Source organism: Rhea pennata, chromosome 6, assembly GCF_028389875.1.
Source record: "Rhea pennata isolate bPtePen1 chromosome 6, bPtePen1.pri, whole genome shotgun sequence".
In the NCBI taxonomy this organism is placed as follows: Eukaryota; Metazoa; Chordata; class Aves; order Rheiformes; family Rheidae; genus Rhea; species Rhea pennata.
Window position 1 is genome coordinate 21,450,285 of NC_084668.1, and position 18,882 is coordinate 21,469,166.

The following is an 18,882-nucleotide window of genomic DNA, read 5'->3' on the forward strand; positions in this document are numbered from 1 at the left end:
CAGACCACTCTGTATGTTGCGAGCAGCAGAAACACAGAATTTGGTTGCATCAAGCAGGATTTGAGAGAGCTGCTATTCACATGCAAATGAAACTACACTGGTCTGGCCTATCCACCTGGTCAGGAATGAAAGTAGCCCCTGAACTGGCCCTCCATCACCATTTAAACTACTCACGTCTGCTTCCAACCTTAGTTTTAACTTACAACTCTTGACCTTTGAGTTGTTTTTAGCAGTGTTAGATCAGATTTCCCATCTCTGTTGTGAATGCCAATTTGTTTTCATCCAAGCAGCTGTTCCCAAGTTCCCCTCGACCCAATCAATTATAGAACTTATTTTTCTCATGGCCAAGCTATATTTTTCCTTAGATCTGTTTAACCAACTTACATCTGCTCTATGTGAGGTGAAAAGCAAAGTAGCAGCCAGGGGCATTTATTTGCTCTGAGAGTCTATAAATGAAAATAAGTTGTGAGTTTAAAAGTGTATTTCTCTAACACGTACTCAGAAAGGCACATGCAGCTTGTGAGAGCACAGAAGAAAGCGATCAGAGCTGAAGGATATCATGTTCCACTCTTTGTACATGCAAAACTTCAGGCACTGCTGTGTGCCTGCTTACTCATGGAAATGTCCCACGGTGTGATATTAGTAGTACCTGCTCAACAGGAGTGAGTCAGTGTGGATACTCTCTCCAATATGTTTCTGCACATAATACCCACTTCTGCAGAAATATTACACTAATATTTAAAACTGTTTTTAACTTCACAAGCCTAAATCCATGCAGAATCCTGAATCTATGAAGAGATAATTGTGCTTTTCTATTGAGAACCAACATTTACGTCACTGACTTTCATCACAACACCTATCCTTCTTCATTTCAGTTTGTTTTCACCCTTAGTTATATCTTAGACCAAACTCTTTGGGTTTCTGAGATCTGATCTGCACAAAATTCTAGTCTCACCACTTCCCTCTCTTGTTATAGCCCACATGTGCCTTATGAGGGCTACTTTTCTCTTAGTGGCAGCACAGTTCTACATTGCTGTCAAGCACCACCACTTCTTAGAGGCTGGGTTCTTTATCATAAATGCCACCATCTCCACTGTCCCAGTGCAGCACATTTACCCCACTAAATTAAACCTTCATCAGTAGCCTAAGATCCAGATGCTTCAGCTATTAGTTAGTCAAACATTCTTTTACTCCAGGCATTTGATGAAAACTCCACTCCTCTTGTGTGAAAAGCTTCAGATCTTGAATACTGCATCCTGTTGTAATGAAGGGATGAGGATACAATGAAGGAGGAAGCCCCAAATTACCAATAGCGGTAATTTGCTGTAAAACTTCTGACCACTCTAAGTTTTCTATTTCAGGTCAATACATAAATTATCATTTAACGTTACTGTTGCTTTCAGCATGTTGCCAGCAGCACTCAGAACTGTAATTTGGCATTTTAGTCTAAATGGAAGGTGTACAGTTTGCTCGCACTTAACCATGTAACCTCATTGACTTCAGTAAAATAAGGCAACAGGAGACCAAGTCAGATCTAACTGCAATTATAGTGTATGTATAGAACATCATATTCATTACTTACAATACAGTGACAACATTTTGAAGTGAGGGGTGGAAGCTGACCCAATCATATTAGAGCATAAATTTGCTTAAGAGGCAGGAAAAATACAATGTGTGTAACAGTTCTGCTATACTGTATTTAATCTGTAAACATTTCAAATTGGTACTCCAACTAGCAAGTTAATAAAAATTAATCTACCAGTGTTGTGCTTTAGGTTAAAGGATAGTTACAGCATGTTATGGTTCTGTTTAATTAAAATTGTATAACAGGAAATCTAATGACCTTTTTTAGAAGCACTTTATATGTAGACAGAATATATAAAGGCATCCTTTATAATTAACCAGTAAAGCAGCATCTCAAAGCAAATGTTACACTCATTTAAAAATGCTAAATAATGGGTGAAATTCAGGCTTGCTATATCTCCAGTGAAAGAATAAAATTGCTTCAGGCTTTGCAGGGAATCTTTATAAAGAGGTTGAATTTTCAGATTCTGCTCCTCTTCCTTTTCCTTGATTTCTACAGCACCCCTACTCCACTGTATCATGAGAATCTCGCACCCCAGTCTATCAGTTTTGTTTGTTACAGGCAGTGAAAAATACATCATATCTATTCAAAGACAGTTACACACCACATCTATTTGCAGTTGAAAATAAACTGCTTCATTTAACTGCAGATACAAAGCCCTCCTCAGCTACAGTCTCTGCTGGCACAAGAAACTTCTTTGGCATCCCATAGTGCTTTAGTCAGCTGCTTTCTGTTCCGGGTCATAGACCTTTCGCCTACTTTCACTTCCAATCCCATCAGAAATAAAACTTTCTCATTTTTTCTTTTTTTTCCATCACAGTCTACTAGAGTGTTTCAGAGTTTTTGCAACAAGATAGTAGCAAAACAAAGCATATTTTCAGATCAAAAGAACAACGAATTAGGAGCTATACATCACAAAGGGATGCTGACAGAGGTCCTCCAGCACAAATCTCTCAAAATTGTCATGTTTGAGACTCTCTGCTGATCTAGTAACTGGGGATTAAACTTTCCTTGAGCTAAGCAGGCTGCAGCATGTGGTGCTTTCAGCTCACTTCCCAGGCACATTGTAGCTGCGTATTATCCCTCCAGAGCAGCAGTGCAAAGGCTCAGAGGCCCCTGCTGAAGACCCATCTCTTTTTATCTTCTGAAATTAGAGGAGCAAATACCTCTTCCAAGGGACATGCAAAGTAGTTGTACAGATTTTGCAAGGGCCTCTAAAAATGGTTACCCTTTTCTGGGGTAGAAGGAATGAAATTCAGAGTCTGGTATACATAATTAAACTCTCTTCTCATTTCCTCTCCACTCTGGACCTTCCCCTGCTGTCCCTCTCCCAGCACTCGCAGTTTCTCCCCCAGGCCGATGAGCAGTGACGCGCAGCCGAGCAGCACTGTAAAGACGATGGCCCTTGCATATACCACCCTCAGCCACTCGTTCCTGCGCCCACACGTTCTGTTTGTGAGGCCTCACACAGGCCTCATCGGATAACCAAAGCAGCCTGACCAGCTCCTCGGCCTGTGCGCCACACTGCTGCCAGGCAGCAGGGCAGGACAAGGGTTGCATAGGGCGCAGAGAGGCTGGGTGAGACAGCTTCGCTAAGCGCCAGCTGGAAACACTTCTCAGAGCCCGAGCCAGGAGTCTTCTCTCTCTTTCCCTCTTCTCCACCCCCACAGCAGCTTTCTCCCCCTCTGCTGCTCCTGCAGGCAGAAATTCCCAACACGTTTTGAAAAGCATGCCCAGACCTGCAGCCAGTTCACCTTCCTGTACAGTCAGCCATCGGTGTGCAACAGCCATCCCTCGATCCTCCTCCGGCAGACGCACAACACTACCTTACCAGCACACAGACTGCAACTATATCAAAACATTCCTCATTCAACAGTTTCATAAAATCAACCAGAATTCACAAGCTCCATCTTTACAAAGCCTCCAAGTGCCAGACAATACAGTAAACAAGTAAAAATATCTGCGTTACAAGCTGGCAACACAAAATTACAGTAATTATAAATAATGAAGTCTCTGTCAGACTTCAGTGAAAGGAAATCTGAAAAAGCCGCTCACAGAGAACATCCCTCTCCCTTCCTTACACAGGCATCTGCTTAGCTGCTGCTCTTTGCCAAGGGCTGAAGCCATCAAGCAAGGAAGATCAAGGGAGGAGCATTTCTCAGTCACTGTATTTCTCAGTCACTGCAGGCTGAATAGTTCTTTGGAAGTGGAGCTTTAGAACAGGCTCCAAGATAGGGTAATTTCTGTTCTGTGAGCCTCAAGTGGTGTCAGAGAGGACAGGGGTAGGCTTGATGGCTACTGCTGCTCCCGTGCCCACAGGGCTAGTCCTGGCGTGGCAGGTCCACTGCTTTGGGGGATTTGCCATTTGGCTATACTACATCACTGATGCAAATCCACATGGGAGATTTGGAATACTTCATTCTCTTCCCTATGTTTTCTATTAAACTATATTTGTAGAGGATTATAAACAGCTGATAAGGAGGGCTCCAATATTAACGTGAAATAAGCAAAGTGCTTTAGATAATAAATGTAGAATTTAGACCCATTTCCCTCAGATATAATCAGAAGAGTAAAGCAGGTCACAGTAAGGGTAAGTCAACCAGCAGACACAGCCCCAGCTGGGTAAGACAAAATAGCATTTTGCTGGCAGACACAAGCTTTCCCTGCCACCCTCTGTGATGGAGCCAGATGGTTCTGATCAGCTATAAAGAACTGAGAAAGTCCAAGTCTGTCTGAGAAACATTAAATGTACCCTAAAACTTCCAAAGTTCTCCAAGTTTTGCAGCCTTCAGCAAAAAACAAGCATTACAGCAGTCTTAGTTTTGTATTCTAAAAAGCAATGACACTTTAGAAGGTAAAAAAACAATTAACAAGCTAGTCATATCCTCACTTCCATCCTGCAAAATTGCCTTGCCCTGAAGAGAAAAGCAGCTATTTCATCTCAGAGATTGAGAGAGACTGCAAGCTTCACCAGCACAACTGTGTGAAGACTGTAGAATGGCTTGGCATCTTTCTTAGTAAATTCATGGCAATGGTAAAAGTGATCCAAAAGAATGTAAAAGTGGTAAACGCCTATTGGCTCACTCAGTAGTGCAGACTGTAAACACACAATCAAATTATTTTCTGACATTCATCTAGACTAGTTTTAAAATCCTTAAGTGACTGGACGTAATCTGTTATTGGAATAATAACATGAGCATCATTAGAGAAGCATATTTCATGAAATTAAAAGGTTGAAAAATACAGCTACTGCACAGCACTTGTACTACTTTATCTGGCAATCTATGTGCAGGTTTTTCATCCTAATATAGTAATTTCTGTAGTAACTGTATGATGCTTCCACTTGAAGATGGCACTAAGTTGGCAATAGCACTCCCAAAATATTTCCCGTTATAAAATTCTCTCCCCGGAAGAGTGATTTGCTTGCTATATGAGGTGAGTGAATAGTCTGCTGTGAAAAGCTCAATTTTACTTTTATTGAAATATCCTCATTTTCAAGGTACTTAATCTTAAGTTATTTCTTCTATGAAAGATGATATGGCCTGTCATTAATGTTCTGGTGAAGGGTAAAGCCTTTTTCGTTTTAATCACCCTCATAAGGCACTCATAATGGTTTCTTTCAAACAACCATGTGTTTGAGGTTACAAACTAAAACCTGAGATCAGAAATATCAGTTTTTTGTTTGGGCATGGCAAGGACATCTGGAAGTTTAAATTAACGTCCTATTACTTTAGTTCTATATGGAGATTCATCAAAACAGCAGCCAGCAGCAACTAAAAACAATCAGCTTGACTTTTAGCTGGTGGCAGATCTCTCCTTGACCCTTTGGCAGCAACAAAACTTTCCATGCTTAAATTCACAGGCTGAACGAGCAAAGGTCTAATATAAAGAGGAGAAATTCTAACTCAAAACCCACAGCTTGAAATAAAATGCTCTAAGTATATACTGGAGATATATTTGCATTAATAAGCATTTATGAACAATTATTTCCACTATTTATATCTCGTATTACCTGCCATTATCTTGTCAGATGAGATGTAATCACATCAGGTTACATCCCTGAACTTAAGAGCCCAGAGTCTAATAAAAACAAAGCAAAGCAATTCAAATACGTAAAACTAGAAGTAGAGAGAGAAATATGTAAGGTAGGAAGGATAACAGGAATTCATTAAAGAATTTTCTAAATAAGCCTCAATTTATAGGGAGAGATAATATTTTTCGTTAGACAAAATTAAAGAGCAGACAAAAGAAAAGATGTGGTTTTAGGCATATAATACTAGCAAGACCTGAGAAAGAAACACAGACTTTAGGCTAAGGACAGCTTGGAAATAAATCTCCATGTTTAAATTAATTATGCTACTCATTTATGAAATCTGAAGTGAGAAGCGCCTTTACAGAATAAGGGAACCTTAGCAAGGAGGCAGCTGATTAGCTCCTGTGGGAGGCTACACACATAAACCAATTAATTATTGTCCTTGGAACACTGAAGGTTTCAGATAGAGAAAACTAATGTGCCATAAGAAATAATACGTATTAAATAGATGATTTGTATCCAAGAGCAGTTAAGGATTTTGTTTCCCAGGCTCATCTTACAATTACGGATGAGGATGTAGGTCAGAGATGGAGCTGTATTCTCATAACTACAGGTTTTTGTCTTTTCTCACGTATCTGAAGAAATGCACTCTGGGCACAGCGGTTGTTTCATTTTATCTACAGAGTTCTCCCAAGGATGTCTGGTGCACTGGACAAAGTTTGTTGCATATGTCTGTGTGACAAGAATTCTCCACAACAGGAAGCATTTATTTTAGGGCCTTTCTCCTATATCTTTATATAGGTTTATTCAGTATATTTTTGCCTGTAGGTATTTTCTAATGATGACAGTGGCAAGAAATAGCAGGTTGTAAGAAGGCAGGGAAATCTCTGGAAAAATTATCAAGGTATGGTCTTCTGCCAAGATAAATTATAAAATACCCAGCATCTACTTAACCTGCCTGCTCTTTACACCAATGTAAAAGTCAAATGAACTACATTCTCATTAATGGACTTACTTAAAACAAATTTGATCAAATTATTTTATTTTATTGCAGTTTTTCTAGGAATTTTTTCAAGGAAATTTTTCCCTTTGAGACAGAGCTTTCTTCCATTTTTATTTTTGTTCTCTTAAAAAAGAATGAACAGATTTCTGGAACAAAAGAAAACTGGGCAGTAAGTTTGCCACATGAAAGAGGAACAGAATGGAAGATACAACAAAGCATAACATGTAACCATGAGACTCCCGAAAATCTCAGTGTCTAGTTAAAACTTGAGCTAGCCACAGAAGCAGAGTTCAGGGTGACACAAATAGCATTTTCTGTGTATGCAAAAAGGATGAGACAAGAAATGTTGCTGAATAAGAAACAGCTCAATTTTTGGATAATTACTTGACAAAGCTTTTAAGAACAAAATGAGGTCTTTTTCTTTAAAACTTTAAAATAATTTTGAATCTAAATCCATATTTATGAACTTAAACAGAACATTGTTTATTTTATCTTGAACCTTTGGTATCGATAAACCAAACAGCAGACACTTTTAATCACTGTTGCCTGAGGAACTCAGTCTCTTAAACATGGATTGTTGAAAGCTACATTCAAGCTTCCAAGTTTAACTGATATCACTTTTTGAAAAACAGAAGAAAAATGATTCCCTGAAAGGTAACTTTTTTAAGAGAAATCTGAAGCAAATAAAAGTGATGAGTCATTGTCATTTCAGTGACCCTCATCCTCCTTGTCTGAAAATGCCACCTGAGCAATAAATAATGACAAAGAGCCTATATAATAGCCCTGCATTTTAAGTGTCTGGATATAGCATGAAAATCAGTGTATTCCTCTATTGAATTTGAAAAAAATTGAATAGGAACCTGAAGCAATCTAACTCATTATGTAAAATATAGATAAAGGATTCTATGTTCTGTATCCATAAAGAACACAGTAAGGCTCACTTGATAGCATCCGAGGTTAAAGGAGACAACATTCCCTGAGGCTGTGACTCTTCGGAAGCCAGAAAACACTACTGTGATCATGCAGGAGACTTTGCATCCTATGTATACACACACACACATGCACGCACACACACACAAATACAAACACACTGCAACAGTTCCCCAACAAAAGTCAATTGCAGCTTGCACCAAGTTCACAGCTTTACACAACTCATTGCCAAACCTCATTTAGGAAGCAGATACGTCCAAATAACTGCCTGCCATTTACATTGTTAAATTGGGCTTAATCACATCTGTGTAGTTTTGAGAACTTTGCCCAGAACAGCTCAACCAAAAGTTTTCAGTATTTTTGGTATCAATATGGTTACTGCTGAAAACAAACAAATGAGCTTTTACAGGCCATTTTGCTATTTTGTTTTTTTTACTGATTGGAAACCGCTGTTACTGCAAGACTCACACAAACAAGCCCCTCCAACAACTCTAGAGAAACTGGAAAGGGGAGCTTTTGGCATAAAGCAGAAGGGCAAGAAGCCTGGCTGCATGACTGACAATGCAAGAAGACCTTTCATGTCACGTAATGCATGCCAGCATTACCAGTGTTAGATCAATGATGCCGGTGATTTTGTGATGGACAAATAGCACTGGCATGAAAGCGTGCATTAGGCAACTGCTGGGTACATTTCCTTTGATAACTTCAGCTGTAGCTTTATCTCAAATCTTAATTTTAAAATCTGGAGCTGTCTATTGTCTGAAAAGTGTTAGGCTGGCTTTGAAGCCATTACACTTTTAATGCTAACCTGCTGACATCTTTTGATGAGATCATTTGATATTTGAGCAGAATACTGAGAATTAAAAGTGAAGGTTGTTAAAATGGGAGGAGAATAAAATTCCTCTGTCACTATTCTTCTTTTCATATTGTCCATTGTCATATTGTCCATCAGAACACAACTGGAAAATGTCAGATAGTATGAGTTTCATTTTTAGTTTAATTGTTTAACTCTATGATACTATAACAAGTTAATTGCAATGCAGAAGATTTATCATGAGGAACAGGGATTAGTCAGGCAGTTCCCCCAGATTACTATTCATTATACAGAGACTTAAGTGTTAATTATGCAGTTTATGTGATCTGGTATTTTCAAAGAAATTTCCTTACATATTAAAAGACAAAAGTATGTATTTAAAAGCTTTGGAGTCCAGATAAGCATCTTAATTTCTGAGACTGCAATAGAAGGCTGTAAATATCAAAAGAACAGGTACTCTTACTCCAGCTATTCAGTGCTTACATTTCTAATCAAGATTAGAAGTCAGAAATAAGATCAATATGAGCAAATATTTCAAAGCTTTAAAAATATTTCATTTTAAAAATTATTATTATTATTATTATTATTTAAGAGAAATTAAGGGTATTTTTATTTCATTAAAAATGCTTTATTTTCCTAAAAAAGGGGGGGGGGGGAAATGATGTTGTTTGGCAAAACTACACAGATAAAATAAGGAAAAGCATGTGAATTCCTTAAAAATTTGATCCTGTATTATATTCCTTTGTATTCTTTTTGCATCTGCTGATTATTTATCAGTATTTCTCACTTCTACAGTATGCTATTTTTTTTTATTAGCTTCTTTTTACTATTGATTATTATACTAACCTCCACAGTCTAAAAGTGTATTTTTCAGCTTCATCATTCTTGTAGTGTTGGGTCTGTTATGGCTTAAGAGAAAATCCCATTATACCTGTGTTTCTAAATGAAAATCTTTCATTTAAGGAAACTATGATGTATCCTGAAGTTTCTTTAAAGCGCATTCTGTTTTTTAAAGCAATAGCTTTTTCAGTTTGGGAGTTACGTGTTTCCCCTTAAATGCATAGATAGCAGTGACTGACTGTGGAAGCAAGTACTGCTTTCACTTTTCCAATTTCTACGTATCCGAAATTATATGGCCTCTAGGACCCATTCATGTCTACATTAATATGGCTTTTGGGGTTCCATTCATATCTGAATTCTGATCATTAATTTTCTCATTAAAGAATATCCTTATTAAAGGAGATGCAGATCTTTAGCTAAAGGCTGAAAATATGAAAGCTGCATTGGCCAGCAGCTATTACAAGTATCTAATAAGATGTTACATTAGATCCTAAGCGTTTAATTTTACATTTACGTCAGCTTCCCCATTACAAGCATTATCTGTATCTTTAAGAATCATTTCATCACAAATATATTATTTCTCCTCCCACTGCAAACTCCATGTATCAGCTGACAGAAAAGGGACAGTTCTTTTGCTGCAGCAGCTGCTGTAGCTTAGTTGCCATTTAGGAGAATCTGAGAGTGACTGTCCTTACCACTCCAGATTCATTTCTGAGAGTCTCTGTGTAAAGCACAACAGACTACAAAATGCTAGACAGAGTGGACTGGTATGTGAGGGCATCAGAAGTTCACTACCAGGATTTTAAAAATTATTTTGTTTGGTTGTGGGCTTGTGGTCTTCTTATTCTTTAGCTTTTTTAATATTATTATTATTGCTGTTCTCTTTTAAACGCAGACTGAAGAGTCTAAAGGCCTTATTTATTTTGATAATAATGGTATTCATATTAAATGCTCAAGAGCATGAAAATCAGGACCTGGGTGTTGTGCACAGCTCAATACTACTACTTGTGAAGTTTAGCTCCTAAAATGGTGCCAACAAAACAAGAAAACAGCATTCTGTTCCTATAGGAAGTATTACAAGAGTGATAACTAGCCATACTGGTCATCTAGGCTTAGGGTAGTGAAGGGACAGAGATGATAAGAATTTTAAAAGCAGCAATGAAAAAGAATTGCACAATCATTTATGATTTGAAAAGTGCAGGTCCTCTTCAGCTAGGCCACTGCTTCTTTTAACATTTACTAGATGTGATACAATATACAGGGTACACAAAATCCTCCTCTGGTATTTAAAATGCCAGAAGCCTGACCATCCCTTTAAATGGGTCACATGTTAAAACAGAAAAAGTCAGATGCTGCATTTACAAAGTCAGCATGCTGCATCTTCTCAAAATCCAAAAACTGCTACTGCTGTATCTAGTCTGTCAGCCTTAAACAATTAACCAGTTAAACAGAATAACCTTTAGTAGAGAAATAAAGCACAATGTGCTGTGAGATATAATTGGCCTGAGCAGTGCATGCCTGCTTATAAGACAGAAAATCAGGAATCAGCAGGACTTTCAAATGATTTCAGGAAATTAACTTCTCTACAGAAGACATTCTAAATTTCTCACATTTGGAGTCTACAGCCTTGCAGTCACTGCTGATGAGATGATGCTCTAGGCCCTTGACAAGTAGCTACAGATGTTCAGTAGTTAACTAGCCCTCCGTGAGGTAATATAAAGAATGGTCATATTAAAAAAAACCCTATTTCTAACATAGCAGACTAGATTCTATTCAATCTACGTTACTTAAAAAAAAGCTAATATTGTAACATGGATGAAGACACATCAGAAACACACTGTGGAGACATTTCAGAAGTATTTTAATACCATTCTGGGTACCCTTTAAGAAGAAACTAAGCAAGATAAAGCTTGCAAAAATGAAGAGACCCATCCCAGGAGAGAAGAAACAGAGGTAACAGCATGCAAGCAGCACAATAGAAGCTTTAGACTCAATCCATTTACAGATTCAAAGGTCAAGTCTTTGACTGGAAACTGTATCCATATACATAGAAGATCTCAGAGCAGAGTGAGAAGCACTAGCAGCAGAAAGAAACAACCTCTGCTCAGCTAACCTCTGGCAACACTGGTTTTGCAAATGCTATTAGCACTGGGAGGCCCAGACAAAATGCAGTAACCCTTACAAAAGCAAGAACACTCATTACCATCATGAAAGACAGCCACAATCTTGACCACAAATTCTTTTATTAGCCCACACTGATTAAGCCCTGCACACTCCAAGTTACATGCAAGGTGTGGATCCCTTTAGCAAACTTCAGGAACTAGACACCTGGTCTAGTTTCGCTCCCTAAAAGTTATTCCTATGCACTGAGATACAAACAGCCACAGTGGTCAGGCAAACCACTCAGACAAAGCCTTTGCTGTAAACACTCAGTATGGAAACAAATGCATCCGTTATGGGCAGAAGAAGAAAACCTCAGAAGACCTTTTCAGGCATCCACTGCAAACTGAAGAACTCCTCACTAACATGATGCATGTACTTAAATTCCCAATTTAGACAGAATGCAGAGTGGCAAAAAGAGCTGCATATTCTATTTTAGCTAGCCAAGAATACTTTCTGCCAGCACCTTGCTCATCGGGTTATTGAACTGCTTAATATCCAGTGATCACCAAGGAAAAGCTTCCATCAACCAAGAGAGCAGAAAGTATAGTATTAGGTTGCCTACAAGCACCACTAACGTGAACATCTCACAGAGTACCTCCTTTACTGCTTATCACCCTTGAAGATTTTGGTTTTTTTTCTGGACTACAAAAAACACTGAAAAAGTTTAACTGCATGTGTGATTACCATTTTTGAAAGTGAGACACAGAACTGGAAGATCTGATTTCATAGGAGCATGCCAAAATGTAATGCCAACTGCATTCACACCTGTGCTACCCTAAGTATGTAGCACCTAAAATCATTAACGACTTCTTAAATCTTGGCACACTTATTGTGCTAAAACTGCTCCCTTGATTTAAATACTTCATTCCTCTTGAAATGAGGTCAAGCATGCAATCATTCTAAGGATATGGAAAGCATTAAACCCCATTCTGCACCGGTATCTTTACGTGACCGATTTGAACTAAAGGACAGGTTATGATGGGAAGGCACAGAAAGGAGAATTGCAGTGATACAACTGAAATGAGTTGATTGGTCTTCTCCATAAAGTTCCTGAATATTTGATGATCTACACATTTAGAGAGCACGCAGGCTGGTTCTACTTTTGCTTTCAAGTATCAGATGTTCAAAATATTTGGTTCTATCATTACAGTGTTGATTTTATGGCCATTCTTGTTATTTCATACTCTTGCTTCCCGCTTTACAACAAACCAGCTAGAAGCAACACATTTCACCTACTTGGTTCACCATGCTGTCAGTTGTGTTGCTTTAGTTCATAGGTAGTTCATGCTGTGTATGGTATTCTCCAGTATCTTCACTCGGACATATTCTGTGAATCAGATGCAAATTGAAATGGTCTATATACAGTGGGTAACAGTAAAAGGTACAGTTTGCTCTGGAATAACAGTATCCAAGTCCAATTAAAAAAAAATGGTAGTGCTCGTGAGGATGACAATAGAAGGAAGTCATTTTCTGCAAATGTTTTGTTCAATCAAGTTTGCGAAAGTGCCTGATAAATAGCAACAGATTTAAGAGACAAAATTAAATGATTCTTGTCTTCTCCAGCATAGTTTTGACAAGAATTTTCGTATCAGCTGTACTTACAGTAATACTAAACACACAAGTTACTCTGAAGTCTTCACTAAATCCATAATACTTGTAAGTTACTTTAGCTCTGTCCTTTCCTATCGTCATTTCAGAGGAAGTTCCATGGAAGTTTCATGTATTAAAAGACAACTCTAGGACGCACTGAGAGTTTCAATAATATTATATTAGATAGTGTCTAAGTTATTCTGAAGCACCAATATGGTGCTTTACAAAATTTTGCTTTACAAAATCTTCTTTTGCTTATTTTCTAATTTTCTATCTGTATGGAGTTAAAAGTAGAGTTAACCTGATTTTTAACTTATTTCTGCCAGTTGAAAATATTGAAAAATAATCTACATTATATTATTTCTAGTTTGCCAAAAGCTAACAAACTCAGTACAAGCTTTCCATGGGCTTTCTTGTATTTTCAGCAGAAAGTTACAGAACCAGATGTAACAGAGCTGCTGGGATGCTGCCTCAGGGCAAGACAACAAGGAAAACAGCTGGGATATGGCTCAGAAGCAGACCTCCTCCGCTGAGGGGTTTGTTCTTATCAGCAGCTGGGGCTTCATGGTGGGCAGCCCAGGAGGTGCTATCAGGCCAGTCTCCAGAGCATCGTAGGTCTCTGGCCTGGTCTTTTTCAGGCTGAACAAAGAACAGGTCCTTGAAAATACCATTTATTAAAAAAGCAAACTAAACAAAAAAGCCCCACAAGCCTTTACTGTAGTATGACGAAACATGTCTTAAACTGACCAGCTATTGAGATTAAAGATCAATAGTAACTCCACATTATCATCCTTAACACACTCAGTTTCTCAGTTCTGTAAGACTATGCCCTATGCAGCCAAACTGGACTGAGTGTAATAGAGTCAAGAGTCACCACAGCTTTCATAAAGCTGTTATCCTGGTGTGTAATTTATTGGTTGAAAGGAGATACACAAGAACTGCAAACAGGACCTGATCAAGATAGTTCTGAGCATTCACAGCTCCCATTAAATTCAACTATATTTGCATTATCAAATTTTATTAAAAAAAATATTACAAAGGGATAGCAGTTGTTGATAGGAATACTTTTCCTTTGTAAAAAGCAAAGATTGAAATAACAGACTGTAGTAGGTTGTTACAGCCTGACAAAGCTGCACTGAAACAGTGCCTTGAAGATTTTTCTTTCATTCCCCAGCATTTAATCTCAAATGTCAATATTAAAAGCTATAACAAAATGAGCTTAATGGGCTATGTTGGCATTCAAGATCTGCTGCCAAAAACAGAGGAGAAAGGCAGAATTGAAATGCCCTGACATATTCCTTTTCTTCACGTAAAAGGTAAAGTTACAGCTAAGTGACTTTTAAAAAGCACTGCAAAAGTAGCCTCTGCGCACAAGATTCAGAGTCTTAAAGAAGATCAATAATCAAATCTCTGACCATCCATTCACCCCTTCATTTCACCCTGGGTAAAGTGGGATTTATTAGGTGAGGATGACTAAGAGAGTTCCAGGCTCCATCAGCCTGTCTTCATCCCCAGTCACTCTTCCCCTATAGTGTTGGCATTTTGGCTTTGGCTATGCACCTTATAGGAGGGAGAAAGGGGGAAGAGCGAGCATGCAGATGTTTTTATTACATCCAGTTCTTATCCTCCACCTCATCTTGCAGCTGCACACGGCAGGTGCCCGTCGCAGACTTTTCCCGGGGGGGGGAGCCTAACCAGCAAGCAATATACCACAGGGGCAGGGAAAGCAGCATCCTTCCCCCCTACTCTGGCTGTATCATTTGCCAAAGAATTAAAAGTTCAAGGGTAAGAGACAAAATGCCCAATAGTTTTACTCAGAAGTCAGGACACAAGCTAATAGGGACAATTTCATTGGTATAGTAGTTTGTTTTTTCTTAAAAAAAAAAAAAAAAAAAAAAAAAAAAGACTGGTTTTCTATGAAGATGCTCCTAAGAAAACGTAAGCTTATGCTGCAGTCTCTGGCAACATGATTCAAAGGAACCTTTTTTTTTTTTTTTTTTTTTTTGTCTTCCTTCCATTTTCTCTACCAGGGTGGCTGACAAATGACTGAGTTCTCCATTCACTATATCTACTTTAGTACCTTGCAGTTTTGTTCCTGTCCCTGTTGGTCCCATCATTCCTCAGATTAAAAGATGGTAAGTCTAGACTTTTAGTTATTTGACTAAGACAACCAAGAAACCATTTTTCATATACGATAGCATCTGATCGCTTTTCTTACATATGTGCCAGACATATCTATAATTTACACATTGTTTCCTGCTAGCCACAATAATAATTTGGTATTGTCTGAGGTAGAAAATCCTTTTGGTGGTCCTAATACAACATGTGAGTTACCTAAAGAATGTAAGTTGAGTTTTCTGTTGTCTTATCACCAAGATGCTGCAAATCTCATCTGTGTTCCTTCCAGGTATCCTAATTTAGTAAGCCCGCTCTCATTTAACTTGTCGGATCACTCCTAAAAAAAAAAATTCTTGTTTTTGGAGGATTTTTGATTTTTTTTCTATAGTTCATGGCAAAGCAACTTTCTTAAAAGTGCTTTTCATACAAATTGTTGTTTTGAAATATTTAAAAATTATTATACAATACTGAATATCCTGGTCTGTGCTTCTACGTGGCATCAAATATTGGTAATAGCTAATTAAAAAGACAGCATTTCACTACATTAAAATTGCTTTTAAGGTCATAAATGACAGTGCACTAACTTTAATTCACCATATTTTCTGGCTACCTTTCTGGCTTTGAGAATTAATGAACATATGCAATACAACTGAAAAAGATCATGACAAACAAACAAGTTGAGCTGAAAGATGACTGAGGCTTACTGACTCCCTCAACAGTTTTCATCTCTGGATCTCTAATTTGAAGTTTTCTAGAACATAGTAATATGTATATGCCATTCAAAAGGGGTTACTTTTCTTCTAAACACATTCAATCATTCTCAGAAACCCAAGAAGAAGAAGGTGGGTCATTCTGCCTTTTTGTTACTTACTGAATATGCAGTTCACATCAGGTTTAATTTGAAGACAACTTAAAACAAACAAAAACAAACAAAAAGCTTTTGTGTCAACAGGAACAAGACGTGGACATCAATCTAGTGAAAAATTATTCATTCTATTTATATATTTCATTACAGATGCTAAAGGTGATTTTTAAAAATTCCTGGGAAATCCCATACACAAAGCATTTAGTTTCAAAAGCCAGATAAATGACTTAATCACAACAATAGAAGTATGTCACTTATGACACCCAAATACTTCTTCTCTGTTTTGCTTTGGATGTACTAAAGAGAAAAGAATCATAAGTAACCTTAAAGCACTAATATTTTTAGTTGAGCTAATAGAAAGAATCTTGGAAGAATTTAATAACTCAGCTTTGAGGTACAGAAGAAAAAAGGTGTCAGCTGCACATTGGCTCTTACCATCCTCATGGTGGACACTTTAACCAACATTTAGAGTGAAAATATACTAAAATTCACCACTCAAAACATTTGGATGAAGCTTGTTAATAGGTCTGGCCTGAAAACAGAGGTTTGACCCAACATACAAGAAGTGCTAGGAGATGATGATTAGGTGATTTATATGCTACCTTCAAAACTGTACCTTGGGATTACATTTTGTCAAAATATTATATAACCCTTGGCAAACTACTTGCAGTCTACCCCTCGTTATACCATCTGGAGAAAAAGAAAGAAAGAAAAAGAACAGCAATAAAAACCTAACATGCACATTCTGCCTTGACAAAGGCACGTGTGGGAGAACAGCCTACCTGAGCCAAGAGCTGCCTTTTGCTTTTAAAAAGGAGCTCTAGCTGATTCAGAGGCTTGTGACAATGATACAGTCCCTTACTGTGCTTTCATTCTATGTCAAAATCTGAAAATCACATCTATCTTTTGAACAGCAGCACATTCTCAAACACTTTACTATTCATGCCCTGGAAAATCGCTGTATGCCTGAACAAGTTTACAGTCAATATCCAATTAAGTTTCCAGTTTATGTTCTAATGTGATCTCAGTGGAGTCAAAGGATGCAAAGAATCACTGAGTGCTGCGAAAACAAACGAAAAAAGGAGAAAATGGGTGAGCTCTTTAATTCTCCCTTTTTTAATTCACGGAAATACCTGAATCAGTTTCCAAAGCATTCCAGTAACCAGTGGAATTTAAATCTAAATAGTACGCAAAAGGCAAAAAGTTACCTGCTTGCAATTGATGGAAGAGGAAGAGAGAGAAGTTACTCATTTGGTCTTAGTGTGGTGGAAAGAAACCTCACAGCTGTTGCTACAAACTTCGGGCAAAGAGGGCAAAAGGAGAGCTGTCAGCTGGGGGATGATCACTCGGGGCACCCACGGGGCCCAGGAAAGGGTTCTGTCTTGTTCTGCCCCAGCCGCCTGCGTCAGGCCTTTGAGTCCCTGAGGAGTGCCGAGCCAGGCTTTGGCATGGCTGCAGAGTGATCTTTTGTGGGGGTGCAAAGGCTGATCACAGAACTGGTCTGAATTAAAATAATAGCCAGCTCTATGTGTCCCTCCCTACCCCCCCCCCCTAAAAAAAAAGAATAGGAATTACAGCCAACTTCATATGAATATCTATATTGTAATATACATTAATTGCCACCTACAGAAATATTTTTTGTTCTTCCTAACCAGCCTTTCAGAAGACCACATATAAATGTAGTGTTTGACCTCACTCTGCTCTCGAAGAAATGGTAGGAACCAACCATGCTTCTGCCTAGGACATATTGGGGTGGCCTAATACATTCACTTAATAAGCTATGCAATGCAAGTAATGTTTTTTTTCTTTCTCCATAGGCTGAATATTGAAACTGCTACATAAAGTTAATGCAGCTATCCAGTGAATAAGAACTGGCTCATGTCAATACAATACAATTTTAAATAAACAATAATGTATAAGTAAACACTAGAAAGCTTGTTAGACTATCACCATAAGTTAGTTTAGTAAGCAAAATCTCAGGAGTTTCCCTCCAAGGAAAAAGTGAATGAAAAAATAAGATCCCTTTTCTGCAGGTTGTGCATGTGGCAAGGGGTAGAGACGAAGGAAGGTGACCAGGAATATGGATTAAGACAAGTAAAAAAGAATCTGAGAAAAATAATCTTAGGAACTTCCCATTTTGGAGTTGAATTGATCCAGTCAGTGTACAGGTGGAAGAACTGGAATGGACTTCTTTTCCCAATTTGTGTGTATTCTTCCCAGAATGAATTAATGTCTCACTGAAAAGGTGATCCACAGTCCATATTTAAGTTAGCCTTGCTGCCTGGCTTTGGAATTATTCCCACTGTTCTTCACAAAAAAAAAAGAATAAACTCAATCACCTTTTTTCTTGGCTTCCTTTTCCCTGAAATATATACCTAACATCACAGCTTAGACAGGAAACTAAATTGCAGATGGCAGCATTTTTGCAAAGTATGTGCATACTGAGCTATGCAGACTGACAAATCAATTTGTTAAAGAGACAGCTTTTCTTCGAGAGTAAAAGAAAACCCAAAAACCTGAAATCCTCCTTAAAAAGTATGAAGCAGCTCTTAATAATGTTTTTTACCACACAGTTGAAAGAAATCATTGAGAAATCCTTTATGTCCCTATGGAGCAGTCCTTTACTGCACTGGGACCAAGAAAGCCTTTTAGAGAGCAATGTGAAGTTTTACATATTTAAGTTGCTTGTCTTCCCCCTCACCTTGAGCCACCCAGTATGGGGGGACTTCCATGGGCACAACACTCCAGGCAGGTTTCCAGACCCAGCACAACTTAGTCAGACATCCCTGTCGCTGGGTGCTGCAGACACTGCCTCTCTAGCAGCTCTTACTCCGCAAGCAGCAGGAAAGCAACCTTTTCTCCTGAGCAGCAGGGCGAAGCGTGCAGGACGTTTGCATCAGTCTTCATGTTTCTGGGCTTTTTTCATGAGGAGACTGAGTCA

The 18,882-nt window shown here is 38.3% G+C and overlaps 1 protein-coding gene across 3 annotated transcripts in view; it reads left to right on the forward strand.

The window, feature by feature from the left end:
• The window catches only part of B3GALT1 (beta-1,3-galactosyltransferase 1), a 197,749-nt gene that overhangs the window by 164,932 nt on the left and 13,935 nt on the right, over positions 1 to 18,882 (forward strand). For 2 of the 3 annotated variants that reach the window (XM_062578585.1, XM_062578586.1), the window contains exon 4: positions 14,989 to 15,093. The gene's annotated coding sequence lies outside the window, so the exon portion shown is untranslated. Of the gene's footprint in view, positions 1 to 14,988; positions 15,094 to 17,758; positions 18,050 to 18,882 lie in introns of those variants that run through there. The other variant, XR_009958757.1, reaches the window with a different exon arrangement.